General features: G+C 41.5%; 1 protein-coding gene across 13 annotated transcripts in view; it reads right to left on the bottom strand.

Moving 5' to 3' along the window:
* KANK1 (KN motif and ankyrin repeat domains 1) overlaps positions 1 to 18,087 on the bottom strand; it is a 191,572-nt gene that overhangs the window by 37,894 nt on the left and 135,591 nt on the right. The window contains exon 1 of one of the 13 annotated variants that reach the window (XM_082403626.1): positions 12,617 to 13,141. The exons of 11 other annotated variants lie outside the window; for them this stretch is intronic. The gene's annotated coding sequence lies outside the window, so the exon portion shown is untranslated. Of the gene's footprint in view, positions 1 to 4,321; positions 4,468 to 12,616; positions 13,142 to 18,087 lie in introns of those variants that run through there. One more of the 13 variants, XM_082403625.1, reaches the window with a different exon arrangement.

The following is an 18,087-nucleotide window of genomic DNA, read 5'->3' on the forward strand; positions in this document are numbered from 1 at the left end:
GATGGTATGGTGCAGAAAGCTGACCAAGAACCACGTGGACCCGGTGATCAAGGCTACCAACACGTGCCCCTGAGGTCATGTTCTGAGAAGAGCACAGTATCATTTCTGTTGAGTTTCCGCCCGGAAGGCATGCCTGAATCTGGAAATGTTGATGGATCCTACCTGAAAGACATCCTACAAAAGGACAGGTCTCTCTTTTTTTTTAGGCTGCGCCATGTGGCTTGTAGGATCTTAGTTCCCTGACCAGGGATCGAACCCAGGCCGCCGGCAGGGATCGAACCCAGGCCGCCGGCAGTGCAAGCGTGGAGTCCTCATCACTGGACCGCCAGGGAATCCCCAGGTCTCTATTTTTATTTTATTTAATTTATTTTTTAAATAGATCTTTATTGGAGTATAATTGCTTCACAATACTGTGTTAGTTTCTGTTGTACACCAAAGTGAATCAGTCATATGCATACATATGTCCCCATATCCCCTCCCTCTTGAGTCTCCCTCCCACCCTCCCTATCCCAGCCCTCTAGGTGGTCACAAAGCACCGAGCTGATCTCCCTGTGCTATGCGGCTGCTTCCCACTAGCTATCTATTTAACATTTGGTAGTGTATATAGGTCCATGCCACTCTCTCACTTTGCCCCAGCTTTCCACTCCCACCCCGTGTCCTCAAGTCTATCCTCTATGTCTACATCTTTATTCCTGCCCTGAAACTAGGTTCATCAGCACCATTTTTTTTTTTTTTTAGATTCCATATATATATTTTTAAATCTGTCAAGGTCATCAAAGAAAGGAAAGGCTAAGAACTGTTTCAGATTGAAGGCGATTAAAGAGATATGACAAATGCATGTCTTTATACACATACACACACACACACAAGCACATACATACATGCAAAAAGAGACAGAGCAAATGTGGCAAAATATTAACCACTGGGGAATCTGAATCTGGATGAAGGAGGCATGAGAGTTCTTTTATAAATTTTCTCTAAGTTTGAAATTATTTCAAAATAAATTATATAGACATAGATGATAATAACCTCCTCTACTGGTGCCTCCAGGATCTTTGGGGTACGTGAGAGCGGTCAGTGTGAGTCACCAGGGAGCATGGCCAACACTCTGCAGTTGCTCATATGCAAATTAAGCTGCCTGTTTCTTATCAAGCCTAACGTCTCTGCTCTCCTATATTACATATTCTTTGAGGAATTTTACATTTGCTTGAGGTATCCCTGGAAACTTATAGAGCTTCTCAAATATTAATTTTTCAGATTGGTTGCCAGGAGCCCCATTATAGAAAATAAAGTCCAAAAGTTCCTTTCTGTTGCATTAAATGTCTTCAACCATTTTGCCCCAATCCAGCACTTCCCAGTTTCCTCCCTCTGCCCACCACCCCACTCCGAATCTCAACCAGCCAAGCTACTTTAAGCCTATCTGCCTTTGCTTACTCTGTTCCCTCTACCTGGCACGCCCTTCCCCAGCTTTTTCCATCTGTCAGAATTAGCTGCTTTCACCTTAGGGGCCCAACCCAAATATCCCATCCTTTGTAGAGTCTTCCCTTATCCCTAACTGCTCTGTCCTGGAAAGAACTGGTCACCTTCTTCCCTCCATTCTCCTAGAACTCTTTGCTCATACGTACTGACCTGTGTTGTGACTGCCAGGTACATGCCTGTCTTCCCCCACCAGACTGTAGGTGTGCTGGGGGGCAGGAACCAAGCAGTATTTTTCTATCTTTCAGTGCATAGCATGGTGCTTGGCACACAGCATGCTCGGTATTTGGTGAAATGAAAAACCCCATGTCTAGGCATGTACCAGTTAATTAAGTATGGTGGAGGAAGAGCTGTAGCGATTAAAATCAGGCACTCTGGGACCAGACTGCCTGGGTTCGAATCCTGCCGCTGCCACTTTCCAGCCACTGGCAAGTTAGATTCTGTTCCAGCTGTATAATTGGGAAAACAACAGACCTGCTTCACAGTGTTTTTGTGGAGCACTTAGAGCTATGTCGGCAGCCTACTATTATTATTTACTATTATTGGACCACCCTCTGTTGTTTGGTGAAGCACATAATAGCCCTGGTATCCAGATAGTCCAGAACTCCTCTCCCTCCACCCTGCTTTTTCTCTCCCTACCCCACAAAGCTAGGGTTTGAGGTATTTGTGATGCTTTTCAAAATCGAGTTTGCTAAACATCTAAATTGGTTTCTGCTGGCTGAGGGAGCTGCTGGCTGGGCCCTGCAAGGGATGTTCATGTGTATGTGTGTGCACACTAGGGCTCAGGGGAGTGGAGTGTGGGTGCTGGTTAGGTATACAGGGAGCCCTAGTCCAGCATCAATTATGCATAGGAAGGAAGTAAAATAAAACAAAAAGTAAAAGTGGACAAACATCCCCAATCTTTAAAAGTATATTACAGGGCTTCCCTGGTGGTGCAGTGGTTGAGAATCTGCCTGCCAATGCAGGGGACACGGGTTCGAGCCCTGGTCTGGGAAGACCCCACATGCCGCAGAGCAACTAGGCCCGTGAGCCACAACTACTGAGCCTGCGCGTCTGGAGCTTGTGCTCCGCAACAAGAGAGGCCGCGATAGTGAGAGGCCGGCGCACCGCGAGGAAGAGTGGCCCCCACTTGCCACAACTAGAGAAAGCCCTCACACAGAAACGAAGACCCAACACAGCCAAAACTAACTAAATAAATAATAAAAATAAAGGAATTCCTTTAAAAAAAAAAAAAGTATATTACGACCAAGTTAAGACATTTTCTTCTCACAATAAGAGGACAAAGGTAGGCACTAATTTTTACCAACAATCTCATTCTTCTATCTCTACTGAAGTCGTAAGAGTAGAGCATTCTTTAACACACTGTGCAGAGACGTGTGCTTTAGAACCACTGACTGCATTTCCATGAATGAAGTCATCCAGAATGGTTTGCCTAAACTTGGGGGCGGGGGACGGTATAATTTTTTTCATAAAACAAGTACAGGAGCTATAAATACTTCCTAGTTCATAGACAAGCAATGGGCAAAAAGGGTCTGGAATTGCACACTCAGCGACAAGGTTTGTACGTATAAAATGAGGGGACTGGTGGAACTCAATGATTTCCAAAGGTTGCTTCCAGACCATGACCCTTTTCACTATACTTCACACAAAATTCCATAACATCGCATGCTGTGTGAGCAAATGAAGGAAGAAATTAATTAGAGCAGTTGTCAGACCAGGTGAACTCACTCATACAGAGCCCGGGGCCTTGCTCTCTGCCCACTCCATTGGGCAGCACTTTCCAGCTGCATGGTAACAAGTGGCACAACTTAACAATCCCCAAATGCAGCTTCCTTTTGCTGCATCATCAGTCCTATCCTGGGCAGGCCTTAGGAGTCCAGAAGCCAGGCTGCAGGTGAGCGGTGAGCGGGAAGAAAGTGGAAAGGGTTACAGTTCCTGGGAATGGAATGGGCGATGTGTTAATAAAGGACACATTGTAGTAAGGAGGACGTGACATTACAGAGGCTGGGAGGGTCACATAATGGCCCTCTTCTCCAGTGTTCAGTGCCAACTAGAAGATGCAGCGACTCTACCCAAAATCTGTCTCGTAATAGTCAAGATACCACGGGCACTTCAGTACTTGTTCTCACCAGCCTCAGCAGTGCTGCCTTCTAATGTCCACTGTCTAATTTAAAGACTTACTGATGAACTAGAGCCTAAATTTGTCATGCACGCACAGATGGGACATAGCTTGGGGACTAAATGCTGTTTTCCAAACTTCCTTCAAAAATAACACGTTGCTCTAAGCATACATAGGAAATGTGCCAAAGAGTAATTCTGTGAAAAGCAGAGAAGCAGCACAAGCTAGGACTTCGGGACAGAAAGGCTTTTCTAACAAAGCATTACAGTTTTTTTTTTTCTTTTTTGGGGGGTGGGGCTAAAGTAATTATATGAATCCCAGCCCTTATTTTGTTTTACAGTATTTACATAAGAAAAAGAAACCGGCTTTAAGGCGCACTGAGCAGCTCCCCATTAGAAAAACAGAGCTGAAAACAAATGACCAAAAATGGATTTACCAACAAGAAAGGAAATTCTGGGATTTAAGCAAGCCATAAACTCAAAAACTCAGACCTTAACATATACATACAACCTCTCACTCCCACGACAATGACATCTTTATGTTAGAGCCACGGGCCAAAGCTGAAACTGTCACTGAACCAAAAATCCAGGACTGAGTTATTCTTTCCAGCCTGTAAGAAAAGCAAATATTTTTTATAACATACAGAGCTTGAGTTTATATTTCACCAACCCCCATCCAAACGTCACACTCTCCTCTATTTTTCTTTTTTTGGGCTTTCTTACTTACCCACCCAGAAACAAAATAACTGTGATTTTCAGCAAGCAGGAAGCCAAGTCTCAGGCCCACTTCCCTCAGCATTAAAGGGCCTGCACACGTTAGCAGGCAAAGAGCCCAGGAGCTGCTGCAGAGCATTTATTTATACCCATTTGGAATTTCCTGACCAACTAACAGCCTGCTGGCCACGGGGTTTAATTCCAGGACTCTCGGCGTCAGTGAGACAGCAAAATCTACCAATGAACGAAACTGCTAGCAAGGATCTTAACCCAGAGGTGAAGACAGACCCCTCCCATGCCCCTGCCAATTTTTCAAACAAACTATGCTCGTATTCTTCAGACACATGAAATGCTAACCTAGAAATACAGCTATAAATCTGCTAATTCTAGGAAGAACACAGACTGAAAGGCGGCAAATGTGTCCTTATTCTTCCTGCTTAGTCCCTCCCCCAAACCCTCCAGTGCTGAGAAAAGCTCCCTGTCACAATCTGAGCCATAGCGCAGGGCTGTTCTATGAAGGAAATGATTCAGTGTTATGCTGAACCCAGATTGGGCTTGAGGCGAGTGATTTCTATTCTTGGTTTATTCTTATTTAATGCAACATGTAATTTGAAGGCTAAAAACACTCCCATTTGTAAACCACAGACCCAAACCTTTTTCTTTTTTTTTAATAGTTCCTTAAACATTTTATTCCAACTAGATCATGTGACTTTCAAAGACACAGAATTAGTTCCCAAACAAGTGCGTTCTGTTTTAGGGGGATAACATTTTTGAGCAACATTTTGTTTCTGTTTTAAACGTTTACTAAGAATGAGATATCCCTCTAATGGTTTAAATTCACCACCTAAAAAAAAGAGGGAAAAAAGGGTTCTTTTAAATCTGTTCTTCACTTGTGCCTAAGTATATTGGGTAAATGTGACTGACTCTAGTGGAATAAAGTTTAATTGAACTCTTCTACAGGGCAAGTAAGCAAAGCTAGTTCTAAACAGTAAAACAGAGATTAACAAAGATTAAGGATGACTCTAAATGGCCTGTTTTGTAAAATTCAAAACGGGACAGCTATCTGGAGAGAGGCAGAGTTTTACAAGAACCCCTGGATTTGCAGAGTCTAACTGGTTCACCTTAGTGCTGGCACACACCCTACCTCACTCCACTTACGTTCTCATTCCATCCTTGGCTCCACACCTGGTGGCTGAGTGCTTTAAAAGTGACTATCTTTGAAACAGACATTTTCCTGCGTGAAGCTACGAAGATCAAACTTTTTAAGATGACGTGGGATTCATTTGGGCTTGTTTTACGCCAAATAAACTGATTCAAAGAGAAATAACAAACTAATAAAGAACAAAGCTTCAAGTGCCAGATACTGTGAAATATAGGATCCAAAAAATTCCAAGTTATTTTACCCAACGACACCACATTAGATAAGAGATTTGAGTTAGATCAATTTTGTCCTTGTTTTTGGACTTAAAAAAAACTTTTTTGAGATATTTATGTACCATAAAATTCACCCGTTTTAGGTGTACAGTTTGATGAGTTTTAGTTAATGTATACAGTTGTGCATCCATCCCCACAATCCAGTTTTAGAAAACATCCATCATTCAAAAAATTTCCTTAGGCTTGTTTTATCATTTGCTTTTAAGAGAGAAATTTTCTCCTCTGTACTTCTGAGAAAATTCTGGTATTATTTAGTCACATTATTATATTCCAAACTAAGTATCAATATCAAAAGACTCATTCTTAAGAATTAAACTGAGGAAAGCATCTGAATGTAGTATTCCTTAATCCTGGAAAAAAATTCTGCTATATTTTTATTTTATAAATATGAATATAGTTTATTCTACAAAAAGGTTGAAGGTCATTATTTTGTCTGTGTGCTTCTATGAAGGCAAGGTCTAACAGAAAAAGTCACTGTATGCAAATAAATGTCTAGTCCTTTATCAAGGATGACAAAAGTTGGAATGGGAGAAGAATTAAAAATAGGAGCTTCTTCTGACTGGAGAGTGTCAGTCACAACGGTTCCCATTGTCGGGAGAAAGACACACCTCTCTGCCTCTACTCTTCCTTAATTTATGTACAGAAGAAGCCACCAAATGAGATCTGGGAGGATGAAGATGTGCTCAGGACCTTTCCTCAGATAGGTGGGGAGTAGCCAGGAAAGGTGACTCCTTGGGAGAGGGGAAATGGGCTGTAGGCAAAGGCTTCTGTGACCCCAGGCTGGCAGACAGTGCCCCAACGGTCCTTCTCCCCTGGACGGTGGCTGCAGGACTTTGAGATGGCAACCAAGCATATCAGTAGCCACGGGTCTGCTGACTCATCCCCCCCATCCCCCACCCCAATGAATCAGAATCTCTTGTGGTGGGGACAGGGGCATCAGCATCTTTAGAAGCTTCCCAGATGAGTCTCTGCCACAGCCAGGGATGAGAACCTCAGCTCTAAACCAAGCAAACTCTGCAACTCTTAAGTGTGTTCTTCATCTTGGCTTAAAGGAAGCTGACAGCCAAACTGGGGGCAGCCCCTTAAGCAATTCAAGTAGCCTCAAGGTTCGGATCACAAGTTCAACTACCTTCAGAGTCCAGGTTAATAATGGAAAGGAAGGGGTTCAGAGGGATTTGGGGGCGACCAGAAGGCACCTGTCCTCTCCAGATGACTGTGGCCCTGTGAAGGTACACATCCAGTGATCCAGATCTTTTGACTTTTCAAGATAAGTTGCAGAAATTGGTATTTTTATATGAAATTATCTAATGTAAAAAATCTTGGCAATTAATGCAAATTAAAACAAAACCTTGGGTTGGTCAAACTGAACACACTCCCAGGTCTCAGTATGACACCAAGCAAGGACTTCATGGTATCCATTTGGGATCCAATTTCATTCCTGTTTCCATCCCTTTCCTTTTCCCATTTTCCAGGTGGCCAACTTTTTTTTCTTCTTCTCATTTAAAATTGCTAGAGTCCTTGTTGAAACAAACTGAAGACAAAAGACAACAACCAAAACAACAGCCTAGGATCCCTACCACCATTTCTCTCGCAGGTAATCTTAAGAGCAAAAACCCTACCTGTGAAGTCTTCATCCTAAAAAGAGACAGGTTGAAAGTAAGATGCTCTGCCGTCATGCTCATGAAGGATCTGCGTTATTTGAGACTTCCCCATAACCCTTAAAGAATTCAAATACCTTATCACGCTACGTAACCCATCCTCTCCTCTCAGACTTGTGACGGGATATGACACCAAAACCTGGGTGTCTAAGGGAACTGCAGTGACGGAGAAAAGTGGGCACAGTTCCCTTCCTCACCACCAGGGCTCCTTCTCTACCCGCCTCCCTCATAGCCCAAGGAGGCGGCTGACAGGACTTGAAGGGGGTTAGAAGGACAGGGCAGGTCCAGCAAGGGCTTACAGTTCTTTCCCATCCTGTTAGGTGTGGACAGCGTTGGGTGCTGGAAGAGCACTCCTCTTTACCTGCCTGGATTAGAAGGATCTGCGCCTAAAACTTAACATCAGGGAGATTTTCCAAGGAGAGGCCACAATCAACACCACAAGGGTGTGCCCCAGCGGAGGTGTGAGATTCCAGCTGGGAAACTGAAATTAGGAAGAGGATGCTTTGGATGATGGGCCTACCTTAAAAGTCCAGAAAAGAATCCCCTGTCTTTGTTAAACCTTACTCAACAAAGTGCATTTCCCCAAATACATTTAAGGTTTAACCCTGGAGTCACACTGAATTTCTACGCCTTGGGTTTTTTTATGGTCTGGGTTGCCTCATGATTATTACTTTCATTAAGTTTAAACTACAGACTTTCTCACAATATATTTTCATCTGAGATTTGAAATCAACATTTAAAAAAGCCAAATGACAAAATGAATTGGGGCGTGAAACTAAAGGATTTAAAACTTTACATGAGATTACCACAGAGACTATAAAGGCTGTAAATGATGAAGCAGTAAGGACAGTTTATTTCCTCCCATCTAAAAGGGGTGACAGATCTGTAGAGACCTTCCCCAAAAAACTGTGGGTGAGAAGGACGGTAGACCAATGGCCATACTCCCACCTTAGAGGTCACCAGCTCAGGTTCTCATCCACAGGTTCAACCAGTCTACCAAACCAGACTAGATAATAAGCAAGAGGAACTGATTGGAGCTCCCCCACCTCTCTCTGGTTGGATTGTTAACAAGCGGAGAAAGGAGCAAAGAGGCCATGGGAGCTAGAAAGAGCTTTCCAAATGGCCTCCGATAATACTCCTCTCTGGATAACCACATCGTACCTGGTCTCCTCTCCCTGGAACTCAAGGCATTTAATAGACAACACCATTTTAAGCCTACCTTAGAGCACGTGATGGAGAGAAAGTCTATACTACAACTTCCACTTAGATGTGAGGTACGAGGAGGAAGAATCCAAGTATGTGTGGCAGAGTGAAAGCCACCTGTTCATGCAGGGGAAATATCCAGGTGAACAGGCTGGGAGAAAATTGCCAAGAGTATGACAATTTAAGAATGGCAACTGGCAGGGCTCAATTCAACCCCGCAGATTCCTAAGCAGGCACTGTGCCTGTGTCTTGCTCTGTATTAGATGCCCAGCGTTAAGGCAGCACCAAGGAGGTGGGCTGCAAAACATCTGTTGGTTGAACATTGAGCCTGTTGGCTATGCTGGGTACTACACAAGCCACAATGGGCATACCAAGATGAAGATGACATGAATCCCACCTCTTAAGACCTCAAAGATTACAGATTAATGAGACACACAACTACAACTCTTACATAAAAGCAAGTGATGGCAACTATTTAACAGAATACAAAGCTCTCCAGGAATAAAGAAGAGGAATGGGCGAATTCCCACTGGGAGTATCTGAGAACACTTGTTGGAAGAGGTAAGAGAGGAAGCAGGACTTGAAGCATAAGAAGAGCTCATATAAACAGATACAGGAAAGACATCCAAGTAAAGAGAATAGTGCCTTGGGCAAAGCCTACAGGGCAGGTAGGAGTGGGGAACAGCAGCTGGGATGGTGGAGAAGCCCCTGCTTCTTTCACACCTCTTTGGACAGAGCAGGTCTCTTACTACCTGGAGCCATGGAGAGCTGGGAAGGCCAACTGTGATTTTTGCAGGCATTATGACTGAAGAAACAGAAATAGACTATGATTTCTGTCAAAATAAGGCCAAAAACAAAGGCTCAGAGTAAAGAGCAGAAAACAGAGATTAAAGTTAATGAAAGCTAAAATGTTTGGAGAGACAGAGAAAATAACAAAAGTATAGAAAGCTCAATGACCCTTAATCTTGCCAGCCATCCTTAACAAAACAAAATCACAAAGTAGTGAGAATAAGGCAAAGACAGACCAACTTTCACAGAACCTCAGGGTTGGTGCTTCCACAAAGAAGGGAAACAGCTGCCCTCTGCCTAGTAAATTTCTGTGCAGTCTTTTAGAAGTGAGCTACTGAATGAATGAACTCACTGAACTGAATTATTTCTACTGAGTTTTGTATCATTCTTTCTGGTAGACCAAAAACTATACCCTCACTTAAAGTTACTACTATTTGGAAAGCCTACTTTCTCATCATCAAAGTGTCCAGAGGACAGAAGACCAAGGGATAATGTCCCAGAGGAAAAGCCCCCAGCTCTAAGCCCTCTTTACCTTTCTGGAAGCTTTTCTGTCTTGGATTTCTTCATTTAAAATCAGTATCCTGAGGTGGTGTAAGTTCCAGCGGCTGTTTTCTAGTTCCCAAATAATTTCCGAGCACCCCCTTTGGAGAAGCCACAGCTCCTTGTATGTGTGTGTGACGAATGAGCGTTTAGAAGGCATTGCTCAGGGCCTGCTGAGATTCCTTACAGGACAGGCTGACAGGTAACCAACCACAGAGCTTATGATGTGACGAGACCTTTTCCCCTCACATTGCCAAACAGCTGTCCCTGAGGCAGATTTGAAAGCTGTGTAAAGTGTGGTGCTAATGGAAAAATCTGGCGGCAAAGGGCTTCAGTATTTTGCAATTTTTTCCTGTAAGCTGCATTGCTGGAATGGTTTGACACGCAAACCATTCCCTCCTCCCCGACCGGCTTATGGACTTCCAGGTCTCCACCCTGCCGTGCTATAAAAGTGAGTATACCATCGGGCTGACTCACCACCTGAAGAGGTGGAATACTGGCTAGGGGACATACTGCATGAAGCCGGCAGGTACTTCTACCTCCTCTGCCAGGTCATGGGAAGACAAATCAGGCTTTGTCCTCACAGTTGGAGGGAACATGCCAAATGGGCTGCCTCAAAAGACACTGCCATGGGGTGGCCCTGATTTGAATAAAAAATCCCAGTCAATCAATCTGAAATGCTAGGGAAAAGGAAATAAACCAGCCGTCACTTGGTGGGTATACTGTCTTACATGAGGGGGATACTGAGAGCAGAGGAAGAGTGAACTTTTTTCTGTTTTAGTTAGAAGAATGGTAAGAACTGATGCACGTGACTAACGTTTTAAAGAGATTAAGCAGTTGGGCTTATGAATTATTAGAAATGTCACCTCTCTCTCCCTCTGTTATATTTCTAATCTTGGCATATTCTCCCCCTTTCTTTCAGGAGACTTTTAAAAATTTTTGGCTGTGTTGGGTCTTCGTTGCTGCTCACGTGCTTTCTCTAGTTGCGGCGAGCGGGGGCTACTCTTCATTGTGGTGCACAGGCTTCTCATTGCGGTGGCTTCTCTTGTTGCGGAGCACGGGCTCTAGACGCGTGGGCTTCAGTAGTTGTGGCTCGCAGGCTCAGTAGTTGTGGTGCACAGGCTCAGTAGTTGTGGTTCGTGGGCTCTAGAGTGCAGGCTCAGTAGTTGTGGCGCACGGGCTTAGTTGCTCCGCGGCATGCGGGATCTTCCCAGATCAGGGCTCGAACCCGTGTCCCCTGCATTGGCAGGTGGATTCTTAACCACTGTGCCACGACAGAAGTCCCCTTTCAGGAGACTCTTAAATATGCCTGCTGTACAGAAACACTTGAAATGCCTTTGCCTAATAGATTGCTGATGCAAGAAAAAGGCACTCAGAAAGTGGACAGGGAAGGGAAAATTTGGCAGGACAAGCTGAATCAATGTTTGCAAAGCTGATGGAATTTATCAACTAAACCAGATACTGTGAGACTAAATTCAGAAAGTCCCATGACTATCACTTGATTCTATCCAACAGAAATCATGTCCAAAATGCAAAAGATCCCTTGGAGAGAGAACTGTTCCAATTAATAAAATCACAGAAAAAGGAGCTAAAATAATTTAGTACTTGTGACTATTAATAGCAAATTGCTTCCATAAACTATTACTCTAGCACCAGCTCCTTTAAATAAAGGTTTATAAGATGAAATGTAGCCATGTCCACAACCTCTGATCCAGCTGGTAGAAATGTCACAAACCACTCAAATCTGGCTTGTCACAAACAAGACAAAGTAAGAGTACAAAGATTTAAATTTCAGGATAAGAACAAAACACATGAATCCAATAATTTGTCTCTTGGTCCAGTTCTCCCTCATGTCTGTAGTTCTGCTTTTCATTCTGCTGGTTAGAAAAGCCTTCTGAGTATTACAGAATATTATTCAATCTGAATTTTCAGCCATGGCTTGCTCCAAGAACTACTAGGATTAGAAATCTGGTCACTATTTCAAAAAATCCTCAAAATAGCTACATACTTATTTTTAAGCTGTGAGATCACTTGTCCATATAGAACTGCCAGCTGAGATCACTAATGCTATATATGCAAGTGGCTGCATATTTTAAACACTTCTCTTGTCTTCAGGCTTCATAATGAACTGCAACCCAAAAGCAGAACCAGGCTTATCCTCTAAAACATGAACATACTTTTCCTAAAGCATATGGAATAGAGTAAATCAGTTACAGCACACTCCAAAAATATCTAACAAGGCAGCCAAGGGAGGAAAGATAGAATCATGATTTTTTTTGACTTAGAACTTCTACAACTGTATGAATGAATCTTATCAAGTCTGATTTCCTGGTTGGGTCTTATTTGAGGTTTTTATTAGAGAAGTCTACTCAATGCCATTTTAAAATATGTTGCCAGAAAAGAGCAAGAATTCATTATCTCTATGAATTTGAGAACTATGCTAATTATTTTTCATGCCAGATCAAACAGCCTTTTATAGAAAAGGTCCCCAAAGCAGAAACTGTGAGCTTTAGTCACTGATTTTCCTCCAAACCCATTCAAACCTTTCTCAGAAATTGCACAAAGGAGATGAACAGGAATTATCCGGGACACAGGAAGAAGGAAACTAATGGGCTCAACTAGCCACCCAAAGTTCTTCCAGAAAGAGGGGAAGTGTATAATCAGAAACAAATGTCAATACTCACCATGGGAAGTCTGAGGGTGAGCAGGGCACAAAATATTCAAGTCCTTGTAGGAAGGGCTGTTGTAATCCTTTGCCTCACACTACGCAGTCTCCTAATGATAGCAACAGCTCAAGTTCTTAACATAGCCAATCTCCCTGTTGGGCTTTTATTTTGTGTTTTTTTCTTTTTTGTTGGCACCCACAGTGTATCAGGGCAGCAATCGACAACTGAAGGGTACTTTGCCCAGCACTCAGGACTAGCAGGAGCCTGGATTCTATCCTTCCTACACCCAAGTCAGCTGGTACTTGCTGGGAGATAAGTCATCCTTCCTCGGCTTAGCTGTAGAGCTAATCGCCTGTCTGAAATCTGATGCTTAACCCATTATGACTCGCTCATGGTTTGAAGCAAAAATCTTATACGGCGAAGCTGGCTACAGCTTAAAACCAAAGCCTTGAAAGTTTATAAAACAGGCAAGCCCTGACAAGGGAGGGACTCTTCAGAGCCTCTTGGGGGCTGGACAAATTCTGGGGTTCTGATTAACCAGACAAGCAAGACTCTTAAAACCCAGGGTCCCTGTTTGTAGGTGGTCTTGGCATTTTAACAGTAATGAAATTCAAATGCAAATACTTCTTACTTAAAAAAATAACTATCTTGGCATTTTAACAGTTATGAAATTCAAATAAAAATACTTCTTACTTAAAAAAATAACTATCTTCCCAAACACCATCACTATAAGAAAATAAATTATTTCATTTATAAATTTCAGTGTGAAATTAGCCTTCAAATAACTAACAACGAAGTTTCATTTGAAGTTGAAATGCATAATGTAATTAAATCCAATTAGTAAACACATCAAATAACAGGATGAAACTTTTATATATATATATATATATATATATATATATATATGGTATTAGAATACGTTTGTTAATTTGGCTCTACGAAACAATTCACACGAAAGAAAAAAATAACCCCTGTCAGGAAGGACATGTTATTTGTAATCATTCTACTTTTGGGTTTTTTGTAGTTTTCTGAAATACATACTTTCCCCTTGATCTCTTTAATCGGATCTTCATAGACACTATACTTCTGATTTTTAATGTCAACAGAATGCCTCAAACAAAGGAAAATTACTTTCCAAATTCAACTTCTGGCTTAGCCATGGTGGCAAGTTGTGTTTTGTAATCTGAAAATAAGAAAGGGAGATTGAACAGGAGAAATCAAAATCCTGGCTAGCTCTTACGTATGTTTTTATGTTAGGCAACTCTGTGTTACTCTCTCAGCTCTTCTGATAACCACTGAACACACCACTTAGGGGAAAATGCAAAGTACAAATAGGAACACTCATTTAATCCTCTTGCAGATTGTATCAGGAGACCCTGGAAGGTCAAGAAGGGTACCCATGAATTAAAGCAGCCCCAGTTTCTAATCAGCTTACTCTCTGTCTTTGGAGTAATACAAACACAGAGGTCAGGTCTAAGACTCACCACCATGAACACACTACCTCTGCCACGCTCTGTGACATTCTTTACAGATGGTCTCAGAAAACACCAGGTTGGCTCTAGCCAGACCAGTCAGTGCAAATTGGTCTTGTACTTGACAAACAGCACGCAATCCCTGCTGTCAGGTTCACCGCAGTGGGCTCAGAGTTCTGTTTGCGAAATGCTCCTGCCCAGAAAAAATATTTACACAACGGAGAGTGGGCTGCACTGAACTGCAGCCTTCTGCCTGCTCGCCACGAGTCTCTGGCTCTCTCTGATTGGCCAGGTCTTATCAGTGGCCTTTGTACCTCATTTAAGATCCGCATGGAGGAAAAACCTGGAGCCAGATAACTGACCAGGGTAACAAGATTTTATGAAAGTTATTATATTAATTTAAGATGACAACCAAATGTTTAATGCAGTTCAATAAGTATATTAAATGAGTAAGTATGTATCTATCTGGAAAAATTCACATGTATTTAGGCTGCGAAAGAGAACAGCAAGAGAGGGAAAAACTGTAATAAACTAGCAAAGGCAAGTATTCACAGAAATAAAAATGGTGATGGCAAGCATAAAAAGTCACTCCCTAATGCTCATCTATCCATTTCATTTAACTGTCAAAGGACAGTAATTCAATTCTTTCCCCAGCATCACAGCATCCGACAGAGCCTGGCACAATGGCACCTGAGCAGGTGTTTATTAGATCAGGAACTCGTAACGGAGAGAGCAAAACAAGAAGGAAGGATGGTGATTTCTCCTGACATCTGACCAGCACTTTACATTGTGTTTTTACAGTTACTGTTTTATTTTTTATTCACAACAATCCTGTGAAGAAGGTAGGACAGGTATTATTATCTTCATCTGACAAATAAGCCACTTGTTATTGGGCTTCTAAAGAGATTCTAGGCTCTAATTAAAGTTTCACAACATTAATTAGTGTTTACAAAGGCATCGATCAGTACGCTCAGTTTACAACATGATGCAAAAACTTGGGGAAAAGCAGACTGTCCCTATCCCTAAATTCTTCAGAAATACAGCAATTTACCTAACCAATGACCCCCATCTACTTACTACTTGGCTATAAAAAAAGAGAACAGTCAGCCATGAGCAATTTATGATGTTCATAAGTCATTACATTAACAAATGACATTAGGGTACTCTTAGTAATACCATAATAAAATGTTTTAAATTAATGAAAACGAAACTGGACCAGTCAATAGAAGTAGGATAAAGGATCTGGTGAAAAAGAGATAAAACTATGACAAACAATTGATAATGAGGGGGTTGCCAGTAAGAAGGATGATGCAATCTGGAAGGGGTTCACAGGTAAGGCTGCCAGGTTTAGCAAATAAAAATACAGGATACCCAGTTAAATTTGAATTTCAGATAAACAAAGAATACTTTTATAGTATAAGAATGACCTCTATTTTATCTGGATACTCTGTCCACAAGGAGACTTCAACTTCCACTAGAATGTAAGATTCCTGAAAGCAGGGATTTTTGCCTGTTTTGTTCACTGTTCTATTCCCAGGGCCCAGAACGATGTTTGGCACGTTGTAGGTGCTCAGTAGTATTTGCCATGTACTAGTAAAGTTTATTTCTTAAGCTGTGATGGTATGTACATGGGTGCTTGTTATATAAACTTTACATATTTTGTATGTCTGAAATGTACAGTAATAAATTTACAAATTACAGCATTAACTAACTGCTCTCATAAGGGGGAGGGGGTTGGGGGAGGGATGGAGTGGGAGGTTGGGGTTAGCGGATGTAAGCTATTACATATAGAATGGATAAACAACAAGGTCCTACAGTATAGCACAGAGAACTATATTCAGTATCTTGTGATAGGGACTTCCCTGGTGGTTCAGTGGGTAAGACTCCATGCTCCCAACGCAGGGGGCCCGGGTTCAACCCCTGGTCGGGAAACTAGATCCTGCATGCATGTCGCAACTAATAAGAGTCAACATGCCGCAATTAAGAGTCTGCATGCTGCAACTAAGGAGTCCGCACGCCGCAACTAAGAAGTCTGCATGCCGCAACTAAAGATCCTGCATGCCTCAACAAAGATCCTGCATACTGCAACTAAGACCTGGCACAGCCAAAATAAATAAATAAATATTTTTTAAAAATCCTGTGATAAACCATAATGGAAAAGAATATGAAAAAAGAATGTATATATAACTGAATCACTTTGCTATACAGCAGAAATTAACACAACACTGTAAATCAACTATATTTCAAAAAAAAAAATCAGTACCTTTTACCCAATCTAACTGAAGGACTCAATGGGGAAGTCAGAGTATAAAAGGACTTGTGAATGGTCCCTTACCCAGTTTAAACTCTAAACAGGGACGTGAACATGGGCTGATCAGTCTTCAGGTGTGTTTTGCAGCCAAGGGCACAGTTTAACTAGGTGGTACTTTTCTCATCTGTCTTCTTTTGCATCTGCTTTATTCCTAAGACCATGGAAAGTGTTTCTTTTGCCAGTGCTCTGACTCCACCGTCACACAGGATTTCTCCTCATGTTCTACGGAGCCCAAAGCAGTGATTTTTCAGGGGTAGGGGTAGGGAGGGAGACCCCTTTTGGGCATAACACATCTAGGGGAAGTACAGTTTAAAAAAGCATATTTAATATTATACTTTATTTTTGGAAAATGAAAAAAAACATATAATTTACTCCACATTTAAAACTTCTACTAAACTATCCAAATAATGTAACTTTTTCTCATGGGAAAGATCAGTAACCGGCCTTCATTAGCTGCCATAAAGCTCTCTTTACCCCATCTTAATCTGGGTTTGTAAATATTCTTATGTTAATTACATTTCAAAAAGTATATTTAGGGCTTCCCTGGTGGCACAGTGGTTAAGAATCCGCCTGCCAATGCAGGGGACACTGGTTCGAGCCCTGGTCTGGGAAGATCCCACATGCCATGGAGCAACTAAGCCCGTGCGCCACAACTACTGAGACTGTGCTCTAGAGCCCGTGAGCCACAACTACTGAAGCCCGCGTGCCTAGAGCCCGTGCTCCGCAACAAGAGAAGCCACCGTCAGTTAGGACCCAACGCAGCCAAAAAATAAATAAATAAAATAAATAAATTTAAAAAAAAAAAGTATATTTATAACTCACATACACTTTTGCATTGTTTGAGTTTGGCTTTTTTTTTTTTTAAACAATGGGCAGGTATTTCTTTTGTAACACACAGTGAGAAAAGAAAATGTAAAATAAAGATTTTTATAACTATAATCTCCACTATGTGAAATGCATAAAATTTAAAGAAGGAAATAATGCCATTTGCAGCAACATGGATGGACCTAGAGATTGTCATACTGAGTGAAGTCAGACAGAGAAAGACAAATATCATATGACATTGCTTATATGTGGAATCTAAAAAAATGGTACAAATGAACTTATTTACGAAACAGAAATAGAGTCACAGACGTAAAAAAAACAAACTTATGGTTACCGGGGGAAGCGGGGGAGGGATAAACTGGGAGATTGGGATTGACATATACACGCTACTATATATTGATATAAAATAGATAACTAATAAGGACCTATTGTAGAGCACAGGGAACTCTACTCGAACTCTGTAATGACCTATATGGGAAAAGAATCTAAAAAAAGAGTTGATATATGTATATGTATAACTAATTCACTCTGCTGTACAGCAGAAACTAACAACACTGTAAATCAACTATACTCTAATAAAAATTTTAAAAATAAATTAATTAAATTAAGAAAAAAAATTTAAAGGCCATATGGAAAATGAGCAAAACATTTATTTTGGGGTGGTGGTATTACCAGTAATTCTTGCTTTATTTTTTTTGGAAAACACTAAACTTGTGTATTATAAAATTTTCTCTAATGAGTTTCAAATATATGTATGAGTATGTATATGTATACATAATGTATACATGTATATGTATCTATGTATATACATACATACATATATTTATACACATATATGCATATATAAAATTAAAGTAATTGTGTATGACTAAGCCTCTAAT

Source organism: Balaenoptera borealis (genome assembly GCF_965194805.1).
Source record: "Balaenoptera borealis genome assembly, chromosome: 8".
In the NCBI taxonomy this organism is placed as follows: Eukaryota; Metazoa; Chordata; class Mammalia; order Artiodactyla; family Balaenopteridae; genus Balaenoptera; species Balaenoptera borealis.